This window comes from Fundulus heteroclitus, chromosome 5, assembly GCF_011125445.2.
Source record: "Fundulus heteroclitus isolate FHET01 chromosome 5, MU-UCD_Fhet_4.1, whole genome shotgun sequence".
Classification (NCBI taxonomy): Eukaryota; Metazoa; Chordata; class Actinopteri; order Cyprinodontiformes; family Fundulidae; genus Fundulus; species Fundulus heteroclitus.
Window position 1 is genome coordinate 41,322,557 of NC_046365.1, and position 26,553 is coordinate 41,349,109.

Consider the following 26,553-nt stretch of genomic DNA (forward strand, 5'->3'; position numbering starts at 1 on the left):
ACACTATGAGAACGAGCTGTCTCTGTGTTTGCAGGGCATGTTATGTCACCATAACAACTGATGAGACTAATTGATGACATAATGATGGTACTCTTCCATGCCAGTTCATCACCTCTGGGTTCTCAGCGAGGGGAGCAGGGTTGGATGTGTGGTTTTAGTAAATATCACAAAACAACATTTAAACTTGTGAATGTTCCTCCGTGCTTAATGTGCAACCTCCTCTGTTTTCTCTCAGGCTTGCATTTCCTTTTGTTCAGTGTTTAATAAACTCAGTGATACCAGTCAGCATCTTACAGCAGAGTTAAACCTCAAAGAGGAATTCCAGCTGATTGTTCCTTCTCAACAAAAGCCACTTAAACGCTACTCCTCGGGGCTTTTTCTTTTTATGCTTTTTGTGCTCTCTTGTAATTTAATTAAATCTTTTAACATTCAGTCACAAAATCCCCATCCATGCTTACAGCTTGTCCGTTGACAGTGCAGAGTCGAGGCTTTGTGCGCGTTTAGCTCCAGGGCTTTAGTCACGGCGTGTAAATGTTTTATTTTCTCTCTTTGTTACGAAGACTAAACAGAATGAGGAGCTTCTCAGAGTCTTGCCAACGCTGGGATGTGACTCCTCAGGCCGGGAATCCTAATGACTCCTAAATTAATGAATTAATGAATTAACTCATCACCTCATTATCATCATCATGCATCCAACCAGCAGGTTCTCCCTGTCCAATTATCTGACTCTTTTAAGTACAGAATACAGGTTCTGGGTCTGGTCTGTCAGAAAACAGCGCTGCAATTTGTTGTGGTGCTAACTGCTATTAGCAATAAATACTGATAAAAATGTATTTTAATTTAAAATGTCCCTATTTTATGTGTTTAAAGCCAAAAGGAGCATGTTCACAAGCAGATGCTTGTGGGAAGTCTGATCCAACTGACATGTTCTGTTGTTTTGTTGAAGAAGTCAATGCTGGTTCTGATAGAAAGGAATCAGGTTTTACATCAAATATTCAATTGTAAACAATGTATTAGATATTGATTGATTAGCATAAAAAACAGCAGGATCAAGCACACATCTCTTAATTACAGGCATAGAGCCTTTTTTGGTTGAGCTAACTACATAGCTGCTGTTGTAATACAACAAATGTCAACAGTGCAACTAAAGTCTGGGGCCATTCATGTGTTCTTGTCATTATGTTGTCATTCCTGCACAATCTGTTACCTTTTCTAGCAAATAAAAATTAAATCATTGTTCCACATTTGTCAAAGACTTTCTGTCAGCCCAAAGAAACAAAAATACATCTATTTCCTTACTTTTCTTTTACAGTGATGATATCACAATATGAAATTATTTCAGTTTGTGCTTTTCTGCATTTCTGTCTAATTTCTGCACTTTGTTTGTAAACCTTAAGACTTTTGTTGTTTTGCTCTAAATTAACTTGTAAGGGCATTACCAATGAGCCTAATTGTGGTCCAAAACAGACCATTTTTTTTTCTAGATCTAAATCTGGGTTTTATGTTGATTTAAGATTAAATCAGGTCTATCATTCAGCCAATATTATGAGACAAAGGTAAACCAGTGGAGCCATAGGTTAGGACAATGTTGTCTTATATATTTAATGCAATAAAATGTTATTTATATAGCGCCAATTCACAAACTATGTCAACCAAGGCTCTTTACAAAGAGTGGTGAAAAATGTTCTATCTAAGGAAACCCAGCAGGTTGCATCAAGTCTCTCCAAGCAGCATTCACTCCTCCTGAAAGAGCGTAGAGCCACAGTGGACAGTCGTCTGCTATGTATCGTTGATTTAGCAGCAATCCCTCGAAGAAAGAAATCTTTGTCATTGCCATTGTACAGACCAACAGAATTAGTTTTCTGTGTTTAAGCAGCTTACAGTGCCAGGGAGGATTCTGGGGCTAAGGGCCTTTCTCAGGGACCCATAAGACACTCTGCAGGGTTTGAACTGGGAGCAGCCGTCTCAGACCGCTGGGTCACTCACTCATACCAAGCATGTATGCCTGTTCAGGACCAGGTCCCCCCTCTTTGAAAGAGCTCCCTATTGTTGACTCTTTCAGCAGAATATAGCACCTTGAACAAAATTTACAGGGAGTCGATTTTTCCTCCAAACTTTCCAGATCTTCATTCAAATGAGCATCTGTGTGACATGATGAACAACCAGGCCCAATCCATGGGGGCCCCAAAACACAACTTCATGGGGCCTCATGAGCAAAGGGTGTGAAACACACAAACACCAGGCATACACAGCATTTTCCACACAAACCTTCAGCTCTGTCAGTAATAAACTGAATGTGGAAATGTGCGCAGGCCGTGTATTATACACAGTTTTGAGTCACATGCCAATTTTGTGAGTTTTCTGTGAAACTGAAAGAAAAAGCTTTAGACTACAGAGATATGACAACTTTAAATCCACCCGTTAGCTATTGGAGAAGTACATATTAAAGGTGTATAGCCGCATTATATGCATATAAAATATAGTCATTTTTAAAGCCTAAAAATAACCACCTTGTCGGGCGCGATGAGCAGATATAAACAGACGTAGCACCATCTACCGGCTGTACCTAACTATCAGAAAGCCATGTGGAGACTAATATATGAAAATTAAATAATGCCGGACCGAGACTGATCCTCTGAAATGCCTTCTGGTAAAGCAGCAGCCGTGATCGAAAATCAGTCATTAATAATTAAATAAACCCATCCACATAAACTCTAAGAGCGTCATATTAGAGCATTACAGAAAAAATTAAGTTCAATCAATCTATTCAGTAAAATGTTGTTTGTGCTTAAGACTGTAGAGGCTAAGAAGCTCATTGTTATCACTATCATCATAAATAAGGACGTTTACTCATGTCAGTCAACTCTGCGTCACATCTGAGCCTCGGCAGGTTTAGCTTCCGCTTCAGTGAACACCAACGTTCAGACTGGATTCCCAGAGGCATTCCAGGCTTTTCCCTCTTGGAATCATATATTTCTTTTTTTTTTTTTCCGCTGGACCATTCTTCATTGTTTCCACAGTTCGCTGGGAGATGCTAATGTCTGTTAGCCGCATCTTCCTTGTTAATCCCCTGCTCTGCACGTGTAGTAAATGAAGACGAAGGGCTTTATTTACTGACAAATTGAACAAAAACAACACGCAAAACACCAAATAAATAACTAACGTGGTAATCTTTCATGAAAACTTTGTATCCAACCAGAAAGTTACTGACGTATGAATAAAAAATCTAAAATAACATGGCTATGTACGTTTAAAAGAAACAGTGTTACAGAAAATATATTTAACAATAATGACTTGCTTACTATTATCATACTTTTTATAGTATTATTATTATTATTATTATTATTATTATTATTATTATTATTATTATTATTATTATTTATTTATTTTATTTTATTTTATTTATTTTTTTATTAATAGTAGTAGTAGTAGTAATAGTTGTAGTGTTATGATAGGAACCATCATCCAGGAGCTTAGCTGTGCCAGCTGTGTAAAATCAAATCATCCATATCTCACCCAGGCTTTTCACATTCCCATTAAATGTCCAACAATTACAGCAGCCAGCAGCCAGAGCCACTTTTCCTGATGCAATTCATCAAAAGATTTTCCTCCATCCTTATTTTGTGATTTGCAAATAATTTGGAGCAACATTGTGGCAAAGTGGCCTGGCATGATTCATTCATTCTCACGAACAGCATGGGCTGCAGCTGATCACAAGCTGGCACTGTGTGGGTTGGATGGCGTCTTACTGGGTACATTTAGTTGATAGTTTGAATATTAATACCTCATGTATGGATTGATCCTGTTCACCTGTGGGAGCGCACAGGATTGGTATACGTCAGTTTTTTTTTTTAATGGTTAAACTAGAATTTCAGAGTTGTTAAACCAAACCCCTGAGTGCCTCTAATTTTACTGAAGATATGTATGTGAATAAACATGTTTAAAGCTTTAAACTCTTTCCTTTGGAAACTTTTGCATTAATTTCTGCAAGTAGTGAACATTATTAATGGATGTTTGATTTTAAAAATAAAATATAGGAAACTGCTGAGTCTGTGATTTTACATTGCTCATTTAGGAGCATTTCCAACCCACATCCCATTGGGTTCCTCTTCTCACGGAGGGTGTGGAGGGTGGTGGCAAACCGCGGCAACTCTTTGTACAGGAGGCCCTGGTGCTTCCAGGATTTGCTGTTAACATCCTGCAGTCAGAAACCACAGCACACCTCCACTGGCGTAGTGAAATCCATGCCTAATTGGGTCAGGCTATTTTGGCAGCAACACACTATTAGGCAGGTGCTCATAATGTTATGCCTAATCTGTGTGTGTTTGATCTACAAACTGCATTGGGTACATTCTGTGATAGATGTAGCGTGGGCTCCTTACACATAACACATGATATAATCAGGAACGTTCGCTGTTTCTTTTTGGCCAGAGACAGGCAGCCTTTAAATAGCCCAATTAGCATTCTTGGCTTGAAGGCGAGACAAAGCTGGCAGCTTCCGTCCCTGAGTCTGGAGGAGTGCACCGGCATTCAGCTCTGGTTTCATGCCTCTGCGACGGAGCCGGCTGCACGCTCACATGAAAATGGTGATGTGAAGAATTTCTTCACACGTTGCTGAGGGAAAATCCCCTTTTAATTCAGTCTAATCCGCGGTATTACATTCAAGCGGCTGCAGCAATTGTCGCTGGGCTCAACCTGATTTTTAGGTATTTAACGCTTTTAGCAGAGATTAGGTAGCACGTTTCCAGCCTAATCGGGAAATGTTGATCTTAACGTTTCACAGTTGCTGGGAATGAGTTGGAAGCAGTTCATGGTCCTGGATTGTCTTTATTCTCGTAGAGGTTAGTTTTCTTCCTGAGCCAGTGTGATTACTGTCCACACATGCATGTGAAAAAGCAGCGCTGCGCCGTGTACAGTGACTTGGCGATACGCTCAGTTCTAACATGATTATAACGCAGCATGATTCATCTGTGTATGTGTCTGCTCCTGCTTCATCACAAGGATACAATGTCTGACACCCCTGACTGCAATGGCAGCAAACACAGTGAAGGATTATGCCTGTCTCACACAAATATAATCAGATTAATAACATAATGCAATGTTCAAACAATTCATTGGTGTAAAGTTTTTTTTTTTTTTTTTCAATGATGAATTTGTAATAGATAAGTTTAACTTTACTTGCTACACCCAGGCCTGAATACTGGCATGCCCTTTAAAACTACTTAATCACTAAATACAACCTGTGTGACAGGATGAAGCAACTTAAAGAAAGCGGGACAGTGGTCCAAAGTACACCAGTAAGTTGACCTCAGCATAATTAAAACAAAACAAAAAAGTGGCCTAGTCAAAGTCCAGACCTAAATCAGTTAGAGATGCTGTGGAATGAGAGTAAATATACATATATAAACCCTATCCTGACTCTCCTCAGATGGATGTCGTTCCGCAGAGCTCCACACATCCATTGGGGATCGCTCCATTGGAGAGGTATTTCAGGAGGAGAGGCCTAACCAAAAATCCTTGCATACGATTGGATAAACCACTTGTCCATCATCTTTACTGACGTGCTACAAGCTGTTGCCAAACCTGGTCAGGAGAATGGCGAAACAATCGTTTCCACTAACACTCCGGTGTTCTTTTAAAGAATTAATGTTTGGTAGATTGGACAACACTGATGAAATAGCAGCATCGATGTCACCGCTTGCTTCCTCGCCATTGTTGGCTGAATCCAAACAATCGCTTCTCTGATACGTCACATTTACGAATATCCTGATTGGCTCGTCCATTTTATGTGGTGTTGAAATCTCTCCCAATGGCAGCGAGTCCAGATGGATGTGGAGTCATGTGGAGCTCTGTGGAACCACATCCATCTGGTGAGAGTCAGGTTAGTGAAACTCCTGAATTAACGCAGTTTTGTTTAAAAGTGTGGACTAAAATTAAAAAGAGATTTAAAAGACATCTGTACGCTTAAATGATGACTTGTTAAGTATTTTTTGCACATTTAGCTCCTCTCCTGCAGCAAACCTCATAGGCAGAGCTGTCAGGTCTCACACATTTTTCACTCAGAGAAAAAACAAAGCCCAGATGTGCTGCATGTGATCCATTCACCAGGCCGTCCGTTCAGAGAGTAGCTAATCTGTGGAGCCGCTCCGGCCGCTTTTCACAGCTCCTGCTGCTGACACAGCACGAGCCAGAAGGCCACCACACCCCCACCCACGCTTCCCACACACACACCCACCCACGCTTCCGACAGCTTTGCTCGGACCAACACGACACTTTCTGCATGTTGCAAAAGGCCCCAAATAAAATCAATAGGAGAGTAGATGTGTCATGTTATGTTGATAGGTTTTGACAACAGCTCGGACAAACTGCTTAGCGTTAGCCGAGGGTGGAAGTCCGTTTAAAAAAGGAGTTCCAAACCGCAGCGGTTGGTAGGTGATCGGTGCGACTGATGCAGTGAGACGTTTTTATAACGTTTTTTGGACCACTGGTGTCAGAAAACACTGCATGCGATGGTCGGTGTGGCAAGTTATCCATGTTTTTACGTCATGTGGGTTCTGTTGACCATATTAAAACGCAGCTAAAAACATATTTGCATAGAAAGGATTTTAATTTAATATGATGTCATGTTTGAATTGCTTTTGCTTTGTGTTTTATGAAGCACATTTTCTGATTTTATCTGCAAAAGGTGCTATACAAATAATATTGTTCTTTCTTACTTTCTTTTTTAGGTGTTTTCTACCTAGTAGACACTGTTTGATTTATTTATTCGTTCGTGAGAATGAATGATTTATTTTCTTATTTTCTCTGATCTAATGTTCCTGTCTAGTAAAATGTACAATGACAGCAACTCTATCAAACAATAGCCCCATATGAAGATATAGGCAGTGGGCAGGGTCCTGCTCAGGGTGCCCAGTCTGTGGGAGTTGAACCTAGAACCTCCAGGACACAAGTGCAATGCTCTAACCACTAGGCCACCACTCACCTGATGTAGCACCTCCTTCTGCAGCCGGATTGGGACCAGCAACCCGAGGGCTTACTGGCAGGACTGACTACGGTCCTCTGCTCTACCAACAAAGGGGGGATAAAAATCTGACTCTGGTGGGACTCGAACCCACAACCTTTGAATCACCTCTCAAGTGTTTGCCTAGAAGTCCAATGCGCTATCCATTGCGCCACAGAGCCACTTCTTCAGCATCAGCACACTTTTAAAAATGCTGAGAACTGAAGACTCCTTGATAACTTTAGTTAACAATAGGAAACATTGATTTTATATTATTTTACAACAGCCATTCAGGTATATTTTTTTATATTTGTTTGCTTGATGTGAAATATTTAAACATGTTTAAAGACAAACAGGCCATCAGTAACGGGACAAACATATTCCAGACCGTCACATGTTGTCAGTTGCACCTTTTATTTTTGTCACATTCTGTGGACTTCTTTCAGCGTGATATTTTTTGTAACTTTTCTCTTTCAGAAGTCTCCACAGCGAGTTATCTGTCTCCATCTAACCGTATCTTCTGCATCTTCCTCTCTCACACCAGCTACCTTCATGTCCTCTTTACCTCCATCCATAAATCTCCTCTCTAGCAGAACCAACATCCTTCTGCTGATCTTCTCACCATCCCTCCTCTGAACATCTCAGTCTGGCCTCTCTGGCTTCATCTCCAGACCATCTAACCTGAGCCGTCCCTCTGATGTTCTCATTCCTCATCCTCTCCATCCTCGTCTCTCCCAGAGAGAACCTCGTCATCTTCATCTCTGCCTCCCGTCTCCTCCTCAGTGCCTCTGTCTGTAAACCAGACATTGCTGGTCTCACCACCGCCTTCTGCTCCTTTCCTTTCATTCTCGCTGTCACTCTTTTATCACACAACACTAGTGAGACTTTTCTCCACCCTTTTCCGACCTGCTTGGACACGTTTCTTTGCCTCGTTTCCACGCTCTCTGTTTCTCTGGACCCTAAGTGTTTAAAATCCGCCACCTCTATCTCTGCTCCCTGTCACCTCATGGCTCCTCTTGGGTCGCTCTCATTCACTCACATGGATTCTGTCCTGATTCTCCTCTTTTCCAGGGCAAACCTCCATCTCTCTAGATCGCCCTCCGCCTTCTCCCTGATGTGTGCTTGGGTGTAAATTAATAGTTGGCTCATGATACGCTGAATTAATACGTTTTCGGCTGGTGAGATTATAAACGACAAAAAGGGTTCCTACTGTTCCGCATTCAAACTAAACAAGTATCTATGGAGGGTGTTTAGGATTTTTTTTTTATATCTGAGAGCATTACTGGTTTGTATTCTGAACATTTTAGTCAGAAAGGCTGTTCTGGCTTCTCTAAAGGAAATTCTACATGCCACTTTGCTTATAGGAGCAAAATCCATGCACATAAAAGCTGTCCAGTAATGTCATGAACCAACCTTGTTTTCAAGCGTTTCTCAATAATTTAAATTCCCCAAAAACTCCCGATGAAGAGGCAGCTACATCTGATTAACATTTGCTGCTGGTAATAAGGCCGCTAGTTAAAAATAAGCTCTCTGGGTCTGTTAAACCCTCATAAATTAGCTGAACGATGAAGAAATTCTTAAGAAATATTCAATATGTTGGAATACAGTAGTCTGCGTGAAAATATAAATCTATATTTGATATTTAGTTCCACTACAATTGCACTATTAAACGTAGTGTTCTTACATTGCCCCTGAGGAGCTTATCAGTGCCTTCCTCCCTGTGTGGCATACAAATAAGTGATCAATATATTGAGCAAAGTGCTGTGGGGTATGAATGCGTGTCCAAATCAATGAGTGTGGTTGGAGTGAGGTGCGCTTTGATTGGTCTAAAAAGGAAAAGTGCTAAATGCAGCCTGTATTCATAGCATAACCAATATTTTAGATACAGCAGGTTGTTTTTTTTTGTAGGACACAATTTAACATAAACTGTGATTATCCTATATCTAACCCACAGTGAAGCCAAAGCCCAAGTAGATCTGCTTGATAAAAATGTAATAGATTATTCTGAGAAGCTTCCAGCTTATGTGCTCTTTAAAACATGGTTGCACAACCATAGTAGGCTGTTTGGTACTTTTATAAAATAATTTAAATTATTAGAGGGTATTTTTTTCTGAACAATTTAAGCTTGAGACTCATGTGTTTGTGTTTAATGAGAAAAGGAAAAATAAAGTCAGACCACTGATGCGCTGTGCTGCTACCAGAGCAGGAACTTAAGAGTTAAACATGTGAATCTGTTTTAAGGTAATCACCTTTACTAAAGATGAAGAGTCCATCATTGCACGGCATGGCATCTCCACAAAGCCATAATGCAACATTCATCTTGATCATTAGCATATGCAAAATACAGCATGTTGGCTGCCTCAAGGTGGACTCGTTTCTTTTGCAATTAAGCTTGTTAATAAGGCAAATGTTATTGGTGAAGAAGCTGAAGTGGATATTCAGGCCGCTGTGATGGATGATGCTCGCTGGTGGGACAATGCTGCTGAGCTTTCTGTAAGGACAGCGAGGCGATGTTACTCAGGTTGACCTGCAAGTTCAGGTATAATGTTTTGTCCACAGCCCATTAGCCCACAGTTCCACATAAAGGACCCTTAAGTGGAGAATAAATTCAGGTCATTTTAGGTAGAACTTCTCCAATGTCTCATGAAATACTCCTGAACCATCCAGTATTGAATTATCATCAGATTTAAATCTGCTATTTATTTCCGAACACTCGTATCTTGTTATAACTCTCCTACAAATGTTCTGCTTACATTTTATTCCCCTCTCTAACATCCAATGAACTTTATTTTTAACTTCCACTTACTGCGGACATTCAAGCGCAATGCAAACATGTCCGAATACGATAGTCTTCCCACTGGCTGAAATCCTCGGCTGAGCTTTTCTTCTATCAATTAGGTAAAAAGAAGAATAACTTTACTGCTTAGTGGCCAAAAGCACTCAGAGCATTCTGGCCCAGGAGTACTTTTCATCTTATTTTTGTTCAAAACGTCTCCGCCAAAACATGCGACAGGAAGAAACTTAAGGATCTTCACTTCACATTGACTTCATATAACTTTAATGTTTAATCTTCAAGTTATTTTCTGGTTTCCTACTGCAAGGAGAAACAACCTCACCTGAAAATAGATTTTCATTGTATAGATGAAATATAATGGCAATAAATGATAAAAAAAAAACTATATTTATAGATGTCTGAATGACTTTGACGTCAGAAGCTGAAAGTTAAGATGGTAACTCACGAGCGGAGGTGGAGTATTGCGGTTGTTATCTGTGCAGCGTATGTTTCAAAATAAAATTCTCCATGCAGAAGTAATGGAGTGGACCGTCCTGTTCCACCAATCTTGCCGAACAGCAGCAGCCGTATTACTGCAGACAAACGCTGATTGAAAGAGAAGTTCAAAGTGAGGCAGACAGAAAACACCAGAGAAGACAGTTTGAATCATGTTCATGAGTTCACGAGGTAACATTCGTTATTCGGGCTTTTCTGGCAACACACTGCATGCAGCCGAGGGCGGAATAATAAATCCTACAAAGAATAAAGAGCCTGATGCTGATATTAGAGAAGCTGCTTTGTTATCGGGTCTTCTGTGTCTGCAGTCACATGCACAGCATTGTTAGTGCAGCTGAACATGGTTAAAAAGTTGGGATTATGACAATGTCTTTGAACACAAGGTAACATATGCCTTTACTTTCAAAGACAGTACATTTCAAAATAAAATAAATGTATCTGACCTTTACTAAGTTCTGAAGGGGTTTAAATTTAGCCTCAAGTACAAAAACACATCAGGTTCCACACTTTCTACGGATTTATGGTTAATTGTTTCTTAGTCTGGCTACATTTAGACAAGCAGAAGCTTTGGCAGTTTGCTGCTCTGGAGAGATGAGTATTAAAGCATAACAAAAGTTGATAAAAAAAGATAATATATGAGCTTAGAAAAGCAACTCTATAATTATACTGAGAGGAGGATCCTCCACAAGACAGAGCAATAAGAAAAACCCTGAGAGTCTGTATTGCTTGAAGGGTTAGAGTCTAAAATCCAAAATGTTGCATTACTTAGGTTTAGAAATCTGCTTATGCGAGTTATAAATACTTTTAAACTATAACAGTGCATTATATGTTGATCCCAGCATGTTAGCTCAAACACATTTTACCAACCATCAGGCATGGTGGTAAAGGGTAGATGATTTGGGCTCCTTTTACCTTGGCAGCCATGGAGCTAAATCGGGTTAGGAATGTTTGTAAAAAAAAAAAATGAAATTGAAAAAAGAAATGTATCAGTAAAGTGACAATAAAATATGAAGGATCATCTGAAAAATCCATCACAGAAATTTACATGTAGAAACATAAACAATTAATTAAAACAAGTTTTAGCATAACAGTGGTGTTAAATCTAACTATAACACTGTAGCTCTGCAAGCATTGCATTTGGGGCAAATTAATTAAACCTAAATAATAAAGACAACGACAGCATGTGTCTGTGGGTGTCCCTCATTCTTGACATGAATGGGGGGGGGGGGGTGGTATTAAAATTCATACCTTTTCCTAAGAGAAAAGCTGTTTCATTATGGGAGGACGTCAAAGTTACTCTTTGGTTACTTTTAGTATTTTGCGCCGAGTTCATCACCGAAAACTACATCAATACAACTGGCAGCAGATGTCTCCATGCTTGTAAATAAAAATTGGTCTGAGACAGTTGCTTCTGTTTGGATTTAAAATCTTACTGCATAGTAGCCTACCTGTCGACTGAGTGATGATGTTTATTCCAGGACCACTCTGCCACCGTCGCAAGCGTTGCAGTCTTCTTAGGACGCAGAAGAAAAAGCAAGTAAACTGCACGCTGGATGCAGAGAGCTTGTAGGAACAACAGGAGGATATGTTGTCAAATGGTAGAGTTCACTAAGGAGGTTGCTCTGCATCCGTTGCATTATTTCATGACACTTTTCCTTTGTGGCACATTTTCTGTTTGATATAAGATATCCTTTTCAAGTCAAAGGGCTCCAGACTAAGTAAAGCAATAAGTCATTGTCATCAAAGTCTACGTCCCCTGAAAGGTCTAATGAGATCATCAAGTCGGCGCTAGTGTCATTAAATTTGTTTCTCGAGTCTGACTCAATTCTAAGTCACATTCCTCAAGTACGAACCTCCACTTAAAGGGGCAACATCATACAAAATCCGATATTTCAGCCATTGAATACGTTTTGCTGTGTACTTGGAGTCTTAGGAGTGCGTAAAAGTTGAATGTAGTCTCTCCAGGAGCGGCACAGACATCTTTATATTCTGGCTAGGTCAAATGTTTTGAGCTGTTCAGTTTTATCTGTTCTTTTGACCAATTATGTCACAGAAATTGCTGCAGAGCTGCTAAACAGGGTCATGGACTTCTGGCTTACCAACTTAGCTAGCCTGCCATTTTTTTATTTTTTATTTATTTATTTATTTGTTGCGATTATGTTGTCGAGGCTGAAGGATCCCAAAGCTACACATGGATGAGTGAAAATGTTTGGTTAATGGAGTTAGTAATTAACTCACAGAATTCACTAATCACTAATATTTCTACACAAATGGCTGAAGAGGGAGGAGTGGAACGCTCTGCCACCTGGAGGAGGGCACGGTGTGAAGCGCCTCCTTTAGATTTAAAGAGACAGCAACCGAAACCAGATGGTCTGAGATACTCCTCAGAACAGGGGGGAATTCAGACCAAAGCAATGCAGCTCTACCTTATATAGAGCACAGCTGAATGATTGAAATGTGAAAAGGAAGACATTAAATTCAGTGTTTTGAAAACAAACTGGCTGTAGCCGCTGGACCCAAAACAATCCTATTTTCATTATTCTAAAAAATGGGTTTTACATTCCCCTTTAGGCCAGTCAGCGTGATATTTAGCAATATGTAGCCTCTTCAGTCCTTATTTATTTAACAATTGAGCCGACAGGTTGGCCTATATATGTCCCAGTACTCACAGGTAACTGTAGACCTTCTTTAATCACCCTGGAGCTGATCATTGGCTAAGTCTGTGAGATTTTAGTTATTTTCTGACCCATTGTAGTGATAGTTTACACTTCCTCTCATGCCTGTCTGGTTTTGGTTTTTATTTTAAAGCATCTGTGACCACTTTAGCTGACCAGCCGATTACATTCGGCACTTTATGTTTCTCCTGTCCAACTAACTGTGTTAATAAAAATGTAATGTTCTTATGAGCAATATCTCCGTATAACTATTTCACACAGATTTCCTTAGAGGAATGCAATCTTCCCACACTTCACAAGATTTGCTGTCTCTGTCCTTTAATTAGGAACACCTTTTTGACACCTGTTTGTTCACAGAATGAATAATCTCACAGAAATAACACAACACAGCAATTATTTTTAACATGCCCTCTTCAATTAGCGAGACAATTACAGAATCAGCCGGGTTCTTGTCATGACTGTTGAGTTTGTTGGTTTCCCTGCTACACCTTCTGGTAAATTATTTGCCATTTAGAAATATAATTTCTGTCAAAAACAATAATTGATCGTTTTGAACACAGCTCTCTGTATTTGAGGCTACTTTTGAACACAAAAGGAAAAGGAATGTCTGATTTTTCTCGTGTTACGCCTCCCGTTGAAACCGTCATGTTTTGACGAAACGGTTGCCTGTTCGAGTTCTCACAGTGAAAATTTGGATTCCCTCTTCCTCATTGTGGATTTCTAAACCGAGGGTCTTGCTCGGAAGCTCTTAGGGGATCCAGAAGATTCAACCGAAGGGAGGCCGCGGTTCATACCCACACAAAGGTCTGGGTGCTTTTCTGTGTCTTTGAAATAAGAAGAAGTTGGGCTTAAATCAAGCCGGCTGATATGGTATGTAATCTTAATGTGAATAGTGTGGTTGAAGTATGAGTGCTCCGGATTTTCCCCATTTAAGCTTTTTGTGTCTGGGTTGTTAAGGAAGCTGAAATCATCATTTCATCAGCCAAACGAAACCTCTCTTCAGGTGAGAGCTGTTATCTGCCGCCTCTTTGAAGTGCCGCTAGCCTTCGGAAAACATCCTAATCACAGAAAATCCGAGGATATATTTGCTCTATCAGTTCCTAGTTCAGACCCAGCAACTTTGCTGCAAGGCAGGGCTGCAGGGGAAGTGGCAGCTTAAATCTGTCAATTCTGCCTGACTGGAAACAGAAATTCAAAGGGAGAAAAAGAAACTCCTGTAATAGTTTCCAAGGCCCTTTTTTAGCCATCTCAGCTGTTCCACGGCCCATTTAGCCTCCAGTAATATGTTAACTACTGTCTTTCATTTCGGTGACACATGCCCCTCTTGTGAACCGTGGCAGAAACTTCTAACTTTCACAAAGTAAAAGTCAGAAGAACATACTTCTCAAACTTTTATTCTGTCACCGCCAAAGCGGTAACTTTTGTTCAGAGCTGCCGCGAGTTGTGACTTGTGAAGATAAATCTGATTCTGGTGACAGAGTCAGACTCTCAAGCGCAGAGTCAGTCATGAAAGGCCAGAAAACTAGGAGGGGAGATGGATTGAAACAGGAGCTGCAGCTTTGATTTTTTTTTTTTTTTTTAAGCTGTGCATTTAAACTTCAGCTCGCAACGTCCATGCTGAGAATAAGAACATAACCTTTAGTAAAGACAAACGTTAAATTGGATTAATATGCTCCCGTCAGATAAAGCTGTGGAGTGTTTTCCTCCAAGTCTCAATAATAAAATCTGCAGTGGTTGCCTCTGCCAAACACTCAAGATATTAACCTGGCTTAAAATCAACCCAGGTCTCTTTCTGCACATGCATGCATTGGTTCTTTATACGTATACATTTAATCCCATCATCCAAAGAGGCGCACATTGGAGTTATTTGGCTACTCTAAGGTCACCTTAGATGTGTGTTTGTAGTCGTTGGAGGTTTGTTGGACTGGCGATCTGCCCCTTGTCCATTGGCTGCTGGTGAACATGGACAAAGATGGGTAGAAAAACGATGGATGGGTGTTTTCTCCTTCACTCTTCGCCTTTCCAGAACTGAAATTATGTCAATTTAAAAGACCAGGGCTATAACGCGGCTCTCCTTCCTGTTAGATTTCTGCTCATCCCCATCTGGTGTTGTGCGGGAAACGCTACAAAGATTTGGAAGCGAGCCCAAAGTGTACACACAAGTGTCAATGTTCTCCTAGTGTGTTTCCCAACATTACCAACAGAAGCGTTTAGCATTAAGCTGCCATTTGAAAGCTGCTGAACTGACAGGTGGTGTTAACGCTAGCTCATTGTTGTCAGCTTTATCCTGCCGAGATCGTGGCAATGAAATGTCACGCTGACGAGCCGTTGATGGCCTCAGCGAGGGAATGAGTCTAATTGGAATGACTTTCTCACAGCCTCTGTCCATATGTCCATGTTGAAGTCTCCCTGTTGAGTCACAATATGTAAAAGCAAATTACATCCACTATTACCGCCTGATGTCATGCTGGCACCCGGCTTATTGACTCAAAGAAAGTTTCATTGAAGGAGAACTTTAACTGGGTCCGCCTCTGCGGCGCAGAAGAGACGAGCGAAGCTGGGAAAAGTATCAGCGAAGGTGGCGAGCATTATTCTCTTCGAGGAGTGTGCACACTTTGAAGAGGGGAGAGAAAAATCTTCATGGCCCATTTAGCCCCAAACACATCAGTTCCATCGTGCCATCTGTGTGCGTTCTCCTGGTAGAAATGAAATCCCAGGAAGCACAGCGTTGTGACAGAGGAGAGAAATGTCGCTGCGATGTTTGGAGAGTGCCGAGCTGAACCTAATTAGATTCCAGTTCCCAGACGTCCACAGGGAGTTCCTAAACACACACTTCTAATGCCATGGTGGCAGGGGCTGCTGCTCAGGCCAGCTCCACTGTCAACAAGCAGTATGGAGAGACCATCTAATCTTCTGGTTTTTTACAATAATGTGGACGGTGGCTGGAAACCCAGGGATCTCTGTCCTAGCTGAGAGCTTTAGAAAAACAAATGGATCTGGGAGGCTCTGTTAATGGTTATATCAACTTTTAGGTCACTTAAATGCAACTCCTACCCTACCCCTCCCCCCCCAAAAAAAGGTGCCTTGGAAGAAATGCAAACCCTTTAAACCTCTCTGCGTTTTTTTACATTATGAACACAAATGTCAGTGCGTGTAATTGTCATTTTATGTCATAGACCAACATAAACTAGTAATTCACTTTGAAATGGAAGAGAAAAAATACATTTGCTGATTAAAATCTAAGAAGTAGAACGGAGACTGATCTGTGTGTTTCACTATTACCACACAAAGTAAAATCCAGTACAACTAATTTCAGACGTCACCTAATTAGTAGCTAGAGACCAACTCTGGTCAGCCTGGTGAGAGCTTTCTGGCCAAAATGAAAAACTCTGTAAGACGAGCAAAGCTAACGATGCACATCACCTAACAGCACTGCTGCAGCAGTACATGGTGGTGGCAGCACCGTGATGTGGGGATTGTTTTCCACAGCAAATTATTTTCTCTAGGAAAAGAGAGAACAAAATTCAAGTCAGCGTTAGCTATGAAACTATTCTGTTCATCATGGGCATAAATGTATTAAACTGATATGAGTTTTTAGGGGACATGTTTCTTTATCTTCAGAGGGTCAGACCTATACATACAATCACATTTTCTTTAATTTTTTGTATTGGCATTCTGAGCATTTTGGAAATGTTTCTAATTAAAACGATATATTTGCACTTGAACTTGCACATCTGCACACCAAATTATGATCTGAACCTTAACAGTCGGGCGACAATGAGGCATGAAGTTGGATGTTCATCCTGTAACCGGTGGGATAACAACAAGCTTCTCCAATTCAGTTTGAATTCAGTTCAGTTTATTTATATGAAATCTGTTCACAACACACGTCATCTCAAAGCACTTTACATTTACAAAGTCAATTAAATCGAGTCATACAGACAGATTTGTTAAAAAAAATAATTGAGTCGTTGACTTTGCAGCAATCTCTCATACTGAGCATGCATGTAGTGACAGTGGAGAGGAAAACTCCCCTTTAACAGGGAGAACCAGAACCAGGCTCAGTGTGAACGCTCATCTGCCTCGACCCACTGCGGGTTAGAGAAGACAGAGCAGACAAAGAAAAACAGCATAAATATAAAAACAGTGACATCAGTTGCTCCTTTGCGGGCTTTGTCTGGGAGAAAAACAGCGAAGCAGATACTAAGGAGATAGTTTTCAAGTCTAGAGGATGAAAAAGGCTCATATCCAAAGGTAACCAAAGGCCCCACCTGAACCCTACCAAAAATGTGTAAACTTTGCCAAGAAACCAACCAGTTCAAATCAACTGGGGGTTATATTTGTGTCTCTTTGGTTATTTTTTATTTTTACAAAATTTTAAGGAGACTTCTCAAATTTAACCAGTTGATCGATGATCCATTAAAAAATAGCCGGTGGTTCTTCTTAAAGACTTGTTAACCATTGTTTATATTGAAATTGAGAACCGACCACAGCTATACAGTATCATACAGTTTAAAACATGTTAATCTTAAGGCAGAGAAGCCCATTCAAGTTTTATTTTCTTTATTTTGAATCAGAATATTACCATGTTTTTACATATATTAAGGGACTGGAGACCTTTTTGAACTTTATGATAAAAATCGAACTTAACAGGAAGATCCGTTTGTGTTCATAAATATCAGTTTCAATTTGAGCATTGACTCTATTGTGAATACTTGCAGTTGAAGTTAAAATAGTCTAAAAAGTTGATAAAGTCTGAAATTTATCTGTCTCTGAAAATGTAATTTTTCTCAAAATAACTGAAATGTTTTCAAGTCACAAACCTACAAATTCCCACTTTTGCTTCTAATTATGACCTAATCAAACGCTGAACTATATTTTAAGAAAGCTTGAAGAGATTTTTAGGCTTTTTTTTTTTTCATTAAAACAGAGGCAGGGGAAAAGCTCGGCTGAGTAAAGCGTGAAGATTTGTTTTCTCAAAGGAACCCACAGGAATATTTGTCATTGTGCGGTTGAAACATGAGCCGGGTGTGTATTCAGCGCCTTGGGAGGACCAAAGTAAAACAGGCTGAGAACTGATTTGATTGCAGGCTTGTGTTGGTGGGCACAGATTCTGAAACTGAATTTGAAGATATTGCCTGAAAAGAGAGATGATGAAAAGAAGTTTGAATTGCAGCAATCAGCTCTGAAGGATCTTGTTTAGGATGCCTCCGTTTTCATTAAAATGTGAAGCACAGATTGAGTCTGAGTCCCAGGAAGAAGTGAAAGAAGGACAGGGTGCCTGTTGAGGATGCAGACAAACATGAGAAAAGAGTTGCTGACATGCTGCAATATCCCAAATGTGGATGGAGCGAGATAGACAAGGCAGAGAAAAATAAGTTTCCTGTAGGTGTTGTATCTTTTTTTTTTTTTTTTTTTTTACCACTGCGATTCATCTTTTGCTTTATGTGAACTGATTTTTGTCCACAATCCAGATAGATGCATTCTGGGTCAACTTCTAGATCTGAACTGGTTACAGCTACAGAAAACAATGCCCTGCTAAAACATCCAACACCTTTACTTTTTCCAGATTTCACCACATTACAAACACAAACAGAAAGTTGTGCGTTGTGAAGTAAAAAAAAAAAAATGGCTCTCCAGATGTCTATCAGTAAAGATCTGCAACATTTGATGTGCGTCTCTCCTCAGAATCCTGAGGTCACGTTTTGGAGAACCACCTGAACTGCTGCCACAGCTGTGGTTCTTCTGGGGGTTGTCTCTGCAAGCTTTGCATGTTTAGACAGAAACTTGTTTTTTGTTCTCTGCAAAATAGTTCTGCTTCAGTGAGATTGGATGGAGAACATCTGTGAAAGTCATTTTTTAAAGCCTTGCCACAGATTCTGGACTGCTATCCAAGCTCTCACATGAGACACAGCAGACCTAAGTTGAGCTTTCTGACCTGCATGCGAAGAACTTGGCTGGAAGAGATGGCAGAAAGTTTCAGTAAGTTTGCACTGCGTTACAAATATTAACCTGCATTGGTTCCCCTGTGTTCCACCTGAACGCACGACTCTTCTAACGTGCCTCTGCATGGAGAACAAAGAACGTTGCGCCTTTTTTTTTTCTTTGTGCAACCTCAGGGCAGGATGTTGATATTAATTTCATCACACTGGATTTAAAACAGTAGAATTCAGTGACATACTGGGGCATCATGGAGTGTGATGAGTGGAGGCACACAAGCTTCTTTTTTTCTCACAATAATGTATTCTTCACTTCTCTGCTGACATTCAGGCCTGAGGCAAAGTTTAGTCATTTCATTAAAATGGAACACAAATGGATTGTAGTGTAGTTTTTGCTTCATTAGCCCCAAACTCTGCTGCTGCTGCTGGTGCAGAGCCACTCTGCTGCTAAAGATCGTACACTCCCTCAGGAAGCTGCTGCAGGAGATTACTCTTGGAGTAAATATAAGAATCAGGCATGTTGAAATGCATGATTGAGATTAATTACTTGCTTATTCTATATTACTTTTCTTTTCACCTGTTCTGCTGCTGAGAGAATTGAATTTCAATAATCTTTAACACTTTCCTGCAGACGTTGACAAAGTTTACCCCAGAAATTTTAACATTTGGCATTTTGATGTCTGATGAACTCTTGAAGAAAAAGGAAAATAAGACATTTTCAAAGTTTTTGTGTATTTTTTATGTGATTTCAGTCGCTCTTGCTAGCTTGCTGTTGCAATGGGAGAACCCGGACGTATCCAAGAAGACGGGAACATGCTCTGTTGTTTCTGGGATTAAAACTTTCAGTTAGTGTTAAAGAGCAAATTCTGAAAGTCACTATTCTTCCTAACTGCAGAGAAAGTGCTGAGAGTTTCCTGTTCATTATGATGGTCCATTTCAGACAGTAATCAGAAGCAACAAATACAAGTTTTGGCACACTATTCCTTGGATAATGAATCTCTTGTTTAACAGAGTTTTATAGTGGTTTGAAATCCATGGAGAAAGTCCTGTTCCCTTCCCTTCCCTTCCCGCAATTAGCATCGCAATGATCTTGAAGATTTAGAAAGTGCAGACTGAGTGGCTTTTCCTCCTTGATGTTACTTAAAATCTCCATTTGAACCCACCCCTCGCTGAACTGTTCCAGTACAGACTGGTCCACTGGGTTAATGACCTTGTTAATTTAGGATTCCAGGAATGCTTGATGTCCTGATAAATAACTTTATTCAGATGTTTCAGCTTGTGCCTTTCACCAGGGTCATCATGGCACAACACAGAATTATGCACAACTGTAAAGAGGATAAAGCAAAATAGGCCATTTGTTACAAATAAAAGTTGTCTATAAATGTTACATGCATTCATTCTGAAGCTTTTCATACTTTGTCAAACCAATTTTCACTTTCTTTTGGGCCATGTGTCTCCCTCAGCATCACTCATCAAGAGGTTTCTGGCCATTCCTCTTTACAAAACATCTCAACTTTAATCACACTGCTTGGACAGCATCTGTGAATAATTAAATAATTAGTTTCTGAGCCGGGTTCAGGTCTGGTATTTTAATTGGGCTTTTTTAATGCATGAATAAGCGTTGACCGCCTCCATTCCATCGTACCTCTGGCTGGAAGTTTAGGGTTGTTGTCCTTCTGAAAGGTGAGTCTCAGGTTTTTAGCCGTCACTAACAGATTTTGTTCAATTGTCCTGGATTTACCTCCATCAACTCTAATCAGCTTCCTTGTCTCCAGTGAAGAAAATCATCCTCAGATCATTACACTGCCACCGCTGTGCTTCATCATAGAAGTGGCTGTTCACATCTGGTGTTACTTTTCCACCGTGTAAAGTGTTTTACACGTAGAGCATAACATAATGTCAGAGCTCATGTATTACAGGTTCAGATTTAATCTGTAGACTTGTTATAGAATATGAAAGGCAGCGAAGAAGAGCTGATCAACCTGATCATTTTTAGCTGTAGTTTGTGTCTTTGAATATAATTGTAGCCCACATGTAAAGCTGATAAAGAATGAAGCACACAGTGAAGGCACGTTGGACTTAATGCTCAGGCACAGTGCAGAGACAGAACATATTCTCCTGTGGTCTGCAGACCATGAAGACTTTACAACCATCATGATAAAAGCTGTTTATTGGTGCACAGAGATGCTGAAGTAATGTGGAAAGAGACGTTGTGGAGGACTGGAGGGAGACATATGGTCCAGCAGTGAAATGAGCTAAGTAACATAAAAGCAGCAAATGTGCCCAAGAAAACTTGGGTGTGGTGAAGCATAATGCTTAATGAACAGAGGGATCCTCCACAGGAAGTCTAATGACAGAGGAGATGAGGAAGAGGGCTGCAGAGAATAAGAGGAACCACTCTGAAAAGTTCAGAAGAGCTGAGTGAAACTTAAAATGTTCTGATACCTAAATTAAATCACTGAATAAATTCAGCACCTAGAATAAATGGTCCAGTTTTAGGCAGATGAATGGCTTGATTTTCACGACAACACTTGATGGAGTTTAATCGATGGTCCTGCAAAGTCCATGATGGCCCTCTGATGGAACCAGTGGGTAAATGAGGCGACCCTTTAGACCAGTGATGTCCAAAGTTAGTACCGAAGGGTCAGAATCTCAGTATCATACATAGCTGATGTTTCCCTGGTTCAGGTGAGCTGGATCCATTAACTGTTCATGAATAGCTTCTGCAGAACTTGATTCCATGCTGAGGAGGGTCAAAGCCAGTGGGGGTTCTACACCAAATTTAACAGGGGGGCCAGTGTTTTTTCACAGGGGCACAGAACAAAAAATTAGGGGGGGGGAGGGGAAACTTAACAGGTCAACATTTCATCGTTTAATATATTAAGTAAGCTAAAAAGCCAATTGTGGCTCTGGAACTGCAGGTTGCAGACCCCTGATCTTTTCTCAATACAGCGGGAGCATAAACAGCTTTATTTTTTATTATTATTTTTTTATATATTTTTTAATTATTTTGTTATTTTATTATTGGATAAAAACGTAAATGAAAAAAAAAATACAACTGATCCAAATAACCAGTCAGTCACGTTATCTTTGTCAGCATTTATCATCCTAAGAAATTTAATATCATGTTTTTAGGACAGGGGCCATAACAGGGGCCAGGAACAGTTCTACAGGGGCACAGGCCCCTGTTGGCCCCTGTCTAGAACCGCCCCTGGTCCAAGCATGTGAATCTGCTGTGCGGGGGTGGGAACACCTCTAAATCATGCAATATGTTGGACTTTGAGGAGTGGAGGTGGAAACACCTGCTTCAGACAGTTCAGTCCTTTAGGTTTAGTGTTTTACGTAATTCTCATTCATTCTTATTTCTGTTAGTTCTCTGTTTGGTAGTTTCCTGATTCATTTACCTGCATTCAATGCCATTCTCCACCTGTCCCTCAGTGTGTGTGTTCTTCAGTTTTCATCCTTCATTGCTGGATTCTTCCTTCGCATTGCCTGATGTCCCGCTGCTCCCTCACTCTGTCCATATCTTTGTTTGTGCTCCATGTCCCGACATCTTCATGCCTGGCTATAAGTTTTGTATTTCGTTATTATTCAAAGTTTTGACCACACCGCTCCTGAGTTCCTGTCTGCACTTTGGTCCTGTTTCAACCTTGCATCATATGATACTGGTTGCTTTAGCTGCCAGTGCAGGATGTTCCTGAATCCTGTGAAAGGTGATGAAACACAATAACATGACCAGAGTGACCCTGATCAAACTTTTTCTGTCACAGAGGGTGAAATTGTTCTGCCTTTTCCATACTCTGTGCCAGAATGTTTCATAAATAATTTATCTCATTAATAAATGGCATAAACTGTGTTTTAAAATCACGTTGTTAAATTTCTTAAAACTAAAATACAAACATTATTATCCTAGAACATTTAAAAATGAACTGTTATTATAAAGCTTTATAATAACAGCTTTATTATGAAGTTGTTATCGTAAAGCAATAAATAAATCTGAAATAATTTTCTCAGTGTAATTTTTGATAATAAGTTATCATGGAAACCTCACATAGAGAGAAGTTTCCGAAAACATTTCTGTTAAATAAAGTGATGAATGTGGTAAATTAAAAAACGAAAATATTGTACAGTTCACTAATTGTGCCATATTTTAACTGCTGCATAGAAGTCTAGGGAAACACATATAAGTCAAATATAAAACCTTTATTTGTATTACAGAAGGGAGCTGTAAGAATTATACACAAAGTTGGTTATCAAGAAATATTTTTTTAAATCCTGAATATTAAAAGCTTAAAGATTCAAATTAAGTTCTGAACACTATTAATTATGTTTAAAGAAAAAAATAGAAATTTATCAGAAAAAATACAACTTTTTCCATTTAGAAAATGAGTTTTTAGGAGAAAATATGTAATTTCAAACATAAATTTGCGACCGTAAGTTATTGGGGTAAAACGGTGGAATTCACTTCAGGAAGATCTCAAAAGTTGTGTGCAGTATATATAATATATAGAGATACTGTATATTTGCCTTGTGCATTGTGTATTTATTATTATATGTGAATGTTGATATCTTCCTCATAATGTTTGTTGGTTTATTTGAACATAGACATTTGTTATATTATTGCTTTATTTTGGCTGTAGCCGCTTATTAAAGTTATTTTGTTTTTTGACTAAGGGCCGACAAAATAAGATTTTATCTTCTTCCTGCTCCCTTTTGCTCATGGCAAATATATGACAAAAAGTTTTTTGTGATTTTTTATTTTTTTTTTTGCCATATGGAGCAATAAATAAATCTAAAATCTGAATCTGAAAAGAACTTAAGAATCAGACTCAGGTTGAACTGCCAGTCTGGATCTGTCCTGTTTTGTTGATGAGCCAAACCACAAAGGGCTGAATGAATGCGGTGCAGACTGAATAACAACAGCGGAGAAGATGACCAGCGTCTCATGTGGACTTTATGGGTTATCAAAGCAAGCAGTCTCTGCTGGGTCTTCTGCTGAACCAGGTTTTAGTGTGAGGACCATCTCACTTACCAGGATGCAGTGGTTCCTCAGAGATGGAGGTGATCCACAGTGTTGTTGGGGATGAGGGGAGGCGATGTGGGGGTGTTCTTGGGAAGTCCTTGGCAGGTTAAGCTCTAGGCGGTTCTGACTTCACCAGTGGACCAGCTGATCCACATCCTGTCTGGATGTAAATTCATCGCCGTCATAGATCAGACGGATAGGAACAGTGCCATCAGTGAACTTCATGAGCTTCACAGACAGGTCCTCTAGGTGTCCACTGTGTTTGTGTGCAGAGCGAAGAGGAGTGGGGCGAGAACAAACCCCTGGGGGATACCGATTATGATTAATAAATTAACTCAGTAGAAAAGATCTGTCCTTATAGTACAGCATGTGGGAGGCTGGGTGCTTTCTTGAGGCGTCATTCAGGGAAATCTGCTTTATGAAACCAGTAAATAAATAAATACAGACAAGAACTAGCAAAATAATTACAATGTTTGATGTTTTCACTCATATCTTTATGTCTTCCTATGAGCCAGCAGCTCTAATCTTACCATTGCAGGTTTTTGTCATCCCAACATAAATGTTTAAATACTTATTTTTTCATACGCCTCACCTTAGGATCCGACAAAAAAAAAAAAGATATCTCAAAAATGGTCCCTGGTTTTTATACTGCAAATCTGTGGATGTGTTTTGAAAAAAGAAACTAAGAAAAGAAACAGAAAGCAGTGAGAGCTGCGTGGTAAGATACACAACCTTTCTTCCCCCACATGAAGGTTCCCCTGCAGAAGTAGTTGCCAGATTGCTGGAGCATGAAGCACTAATAGCTTCGCCCAAGGCCAACTTCAACCTTTTCCACTGGAACGGAATGGAAGATGTCTGGTGAATTTTTCATTGTTTATGGTCTCATTCCACGAGGAGATTAAGAGTGAGTCCCTTTGCTTGGTGAAACAAGGGGAAAGCAGGGGACCGAGAAGATCATTTACTTTTCTGACAAAATGAGCTTTCCTCTAAAGCAAAGCTGCGTGTGTGATTTAAGGGTTGAGTTTAACAAGAAGGAAAGTGTTATACAGAGTAATTGAACTTTCTACATTTTCTCATTGGAAAATGTTGGAGCCATTTTTCTCTTCTATGTGCTTAATGAAGAGTGAATGTGAAGAACTCTTATTTTTCAGGTGGTACAGTAGAACGTGGATGAATTTAGGCTGCACATCACTTTACCGTCATTTAAGAAACTGGAAGATAAATCAGATTAGATATGAGTCTGATGGGCTCATTTAGGAGACGTTTTCTTATACAATTGTTTTCTCTAGGAGGAAAACAGCCATCAGTCAGAAACCAGCCACAGCAGCTCTATAGCTAAATGTATTCATGCACTCAGGAATAAAAAAAAATACGACAAAATATATTAAATAGGAGACCCAGTTTCAGAATTGTTCATTTAAAATATAGGGTTTATATTTCTGTCAATATCAGCTGCTGAGTTCACTTTCTGTTTCAGTAAAAGTATTGAAAATAACCCAAAGAGACTCCTAAACTTTGACAGATCTTTTTCTTTTGTTTGGATATTTCATATCTCATGTCACTCTTGTCTTGTGTTGATTGTTAAAAAAAAAAAAAAAAACTTTAAATGTTACACAGACACCCCCTGAGGTCTTTCTGGGCAGCGAAAAACTTAAACTAGTTAAAGAATTGAAATTTTCCGTTGTCTAACTTGACTTGTTAATTTTCCTTTTATATCCTAGTACATGAGGAATATATCAAAATAACTAAATATAATCCGATTTGGCTATAGAGTTGCTGGTTCCACGCTGTTTAGTTCTCTGGAATCCTGTTAAAAGCTGCAAGAATACTAGATAATAATCAAAACCTTCCCAACGTCCTCACTGGGAGGTTTTAGAGAATTACAGATAAAATAAGGTTTACATCTAAAGGGGATTGTGAGCTACCTTACATTCTAAAAAAAAGTATTTTCTTTTAACTGTAGTATGTTATTGTCTTTTATTTACTATACATATAGGCTTTTTATCTGCTTCATAAAGAGCAAATGATCAACACAATTTACAAAGATTAGACACAATTACTTCGGCAAAGCCACGTTCCTAAATGCGATTTTAAGTGGAATTTGGTTATAAGTGGGATGTGCATTTTATTTCTTAAATTACCCAGGAGCGAGTAGAAAAATGAAAACAATAATAGTGTTAAAGAAGCTGCAGACGCTGGAACAGGAGCTCTGAGATTTCCCACATTCTGCTGGATAACTCGTCTTAAAAAAGCGCCTGAGGTTGGGTTGAGAAAGTTATGTTTTGCAGAATGAGTGTGCCTGTTCATTCATAACACAGTGGAGGTTAAAGTGAAATGGGGATGTGTTAAGGAATGTTGTTACTACAGAGATTTTCTGTTTTCATGAAGGCTGAGATAACTATAACTCACAAAGAGGGAAAGACGCAGACCTGATAAGATGGCACTGAACAGAGACCACATGAGGGGGAGACCGACGCTGCAGGATGTGGGCCGGCTCTGGTGCTGCACACATCCCACCTCAGGGCGTAGATAATTCTACCTGGAATACTTTATAACATTGTGTAAGAGATAAATCAGAATCTCCTTCACTCCTGGGCCCTGCTGTTGGTGGAAGCGAGGAAACTCCA

At 39.7% G+C, this 26,553-nt stretch overlaps 1 protein-coding gene and 1 non-coding gene across 2 annotated transcripts in view; one reads left to right on the plus strand and one right to left on the minus strand.

Moving 5' to 3' along the window:
• The window catches only part of sorcs3 (sortilin related VPS10 domain containing receptor 3), a gene marked incomplete in the record, with an annotated part of 346,527 nt that overhangs the window by 57,044 nt on the left and 262,930 nt on the right, over positions 1 to 26,553 (plus strand).
• trnar-ucu lies at positions 7,091 to 7,182 on the minus strand. The gene is given in 2 exon segments: positions 7,091 to 7,126; positions 7,146 to 7,182. It is a non-coding gene; the product is annotated as a tRNA-Arg (tRNA).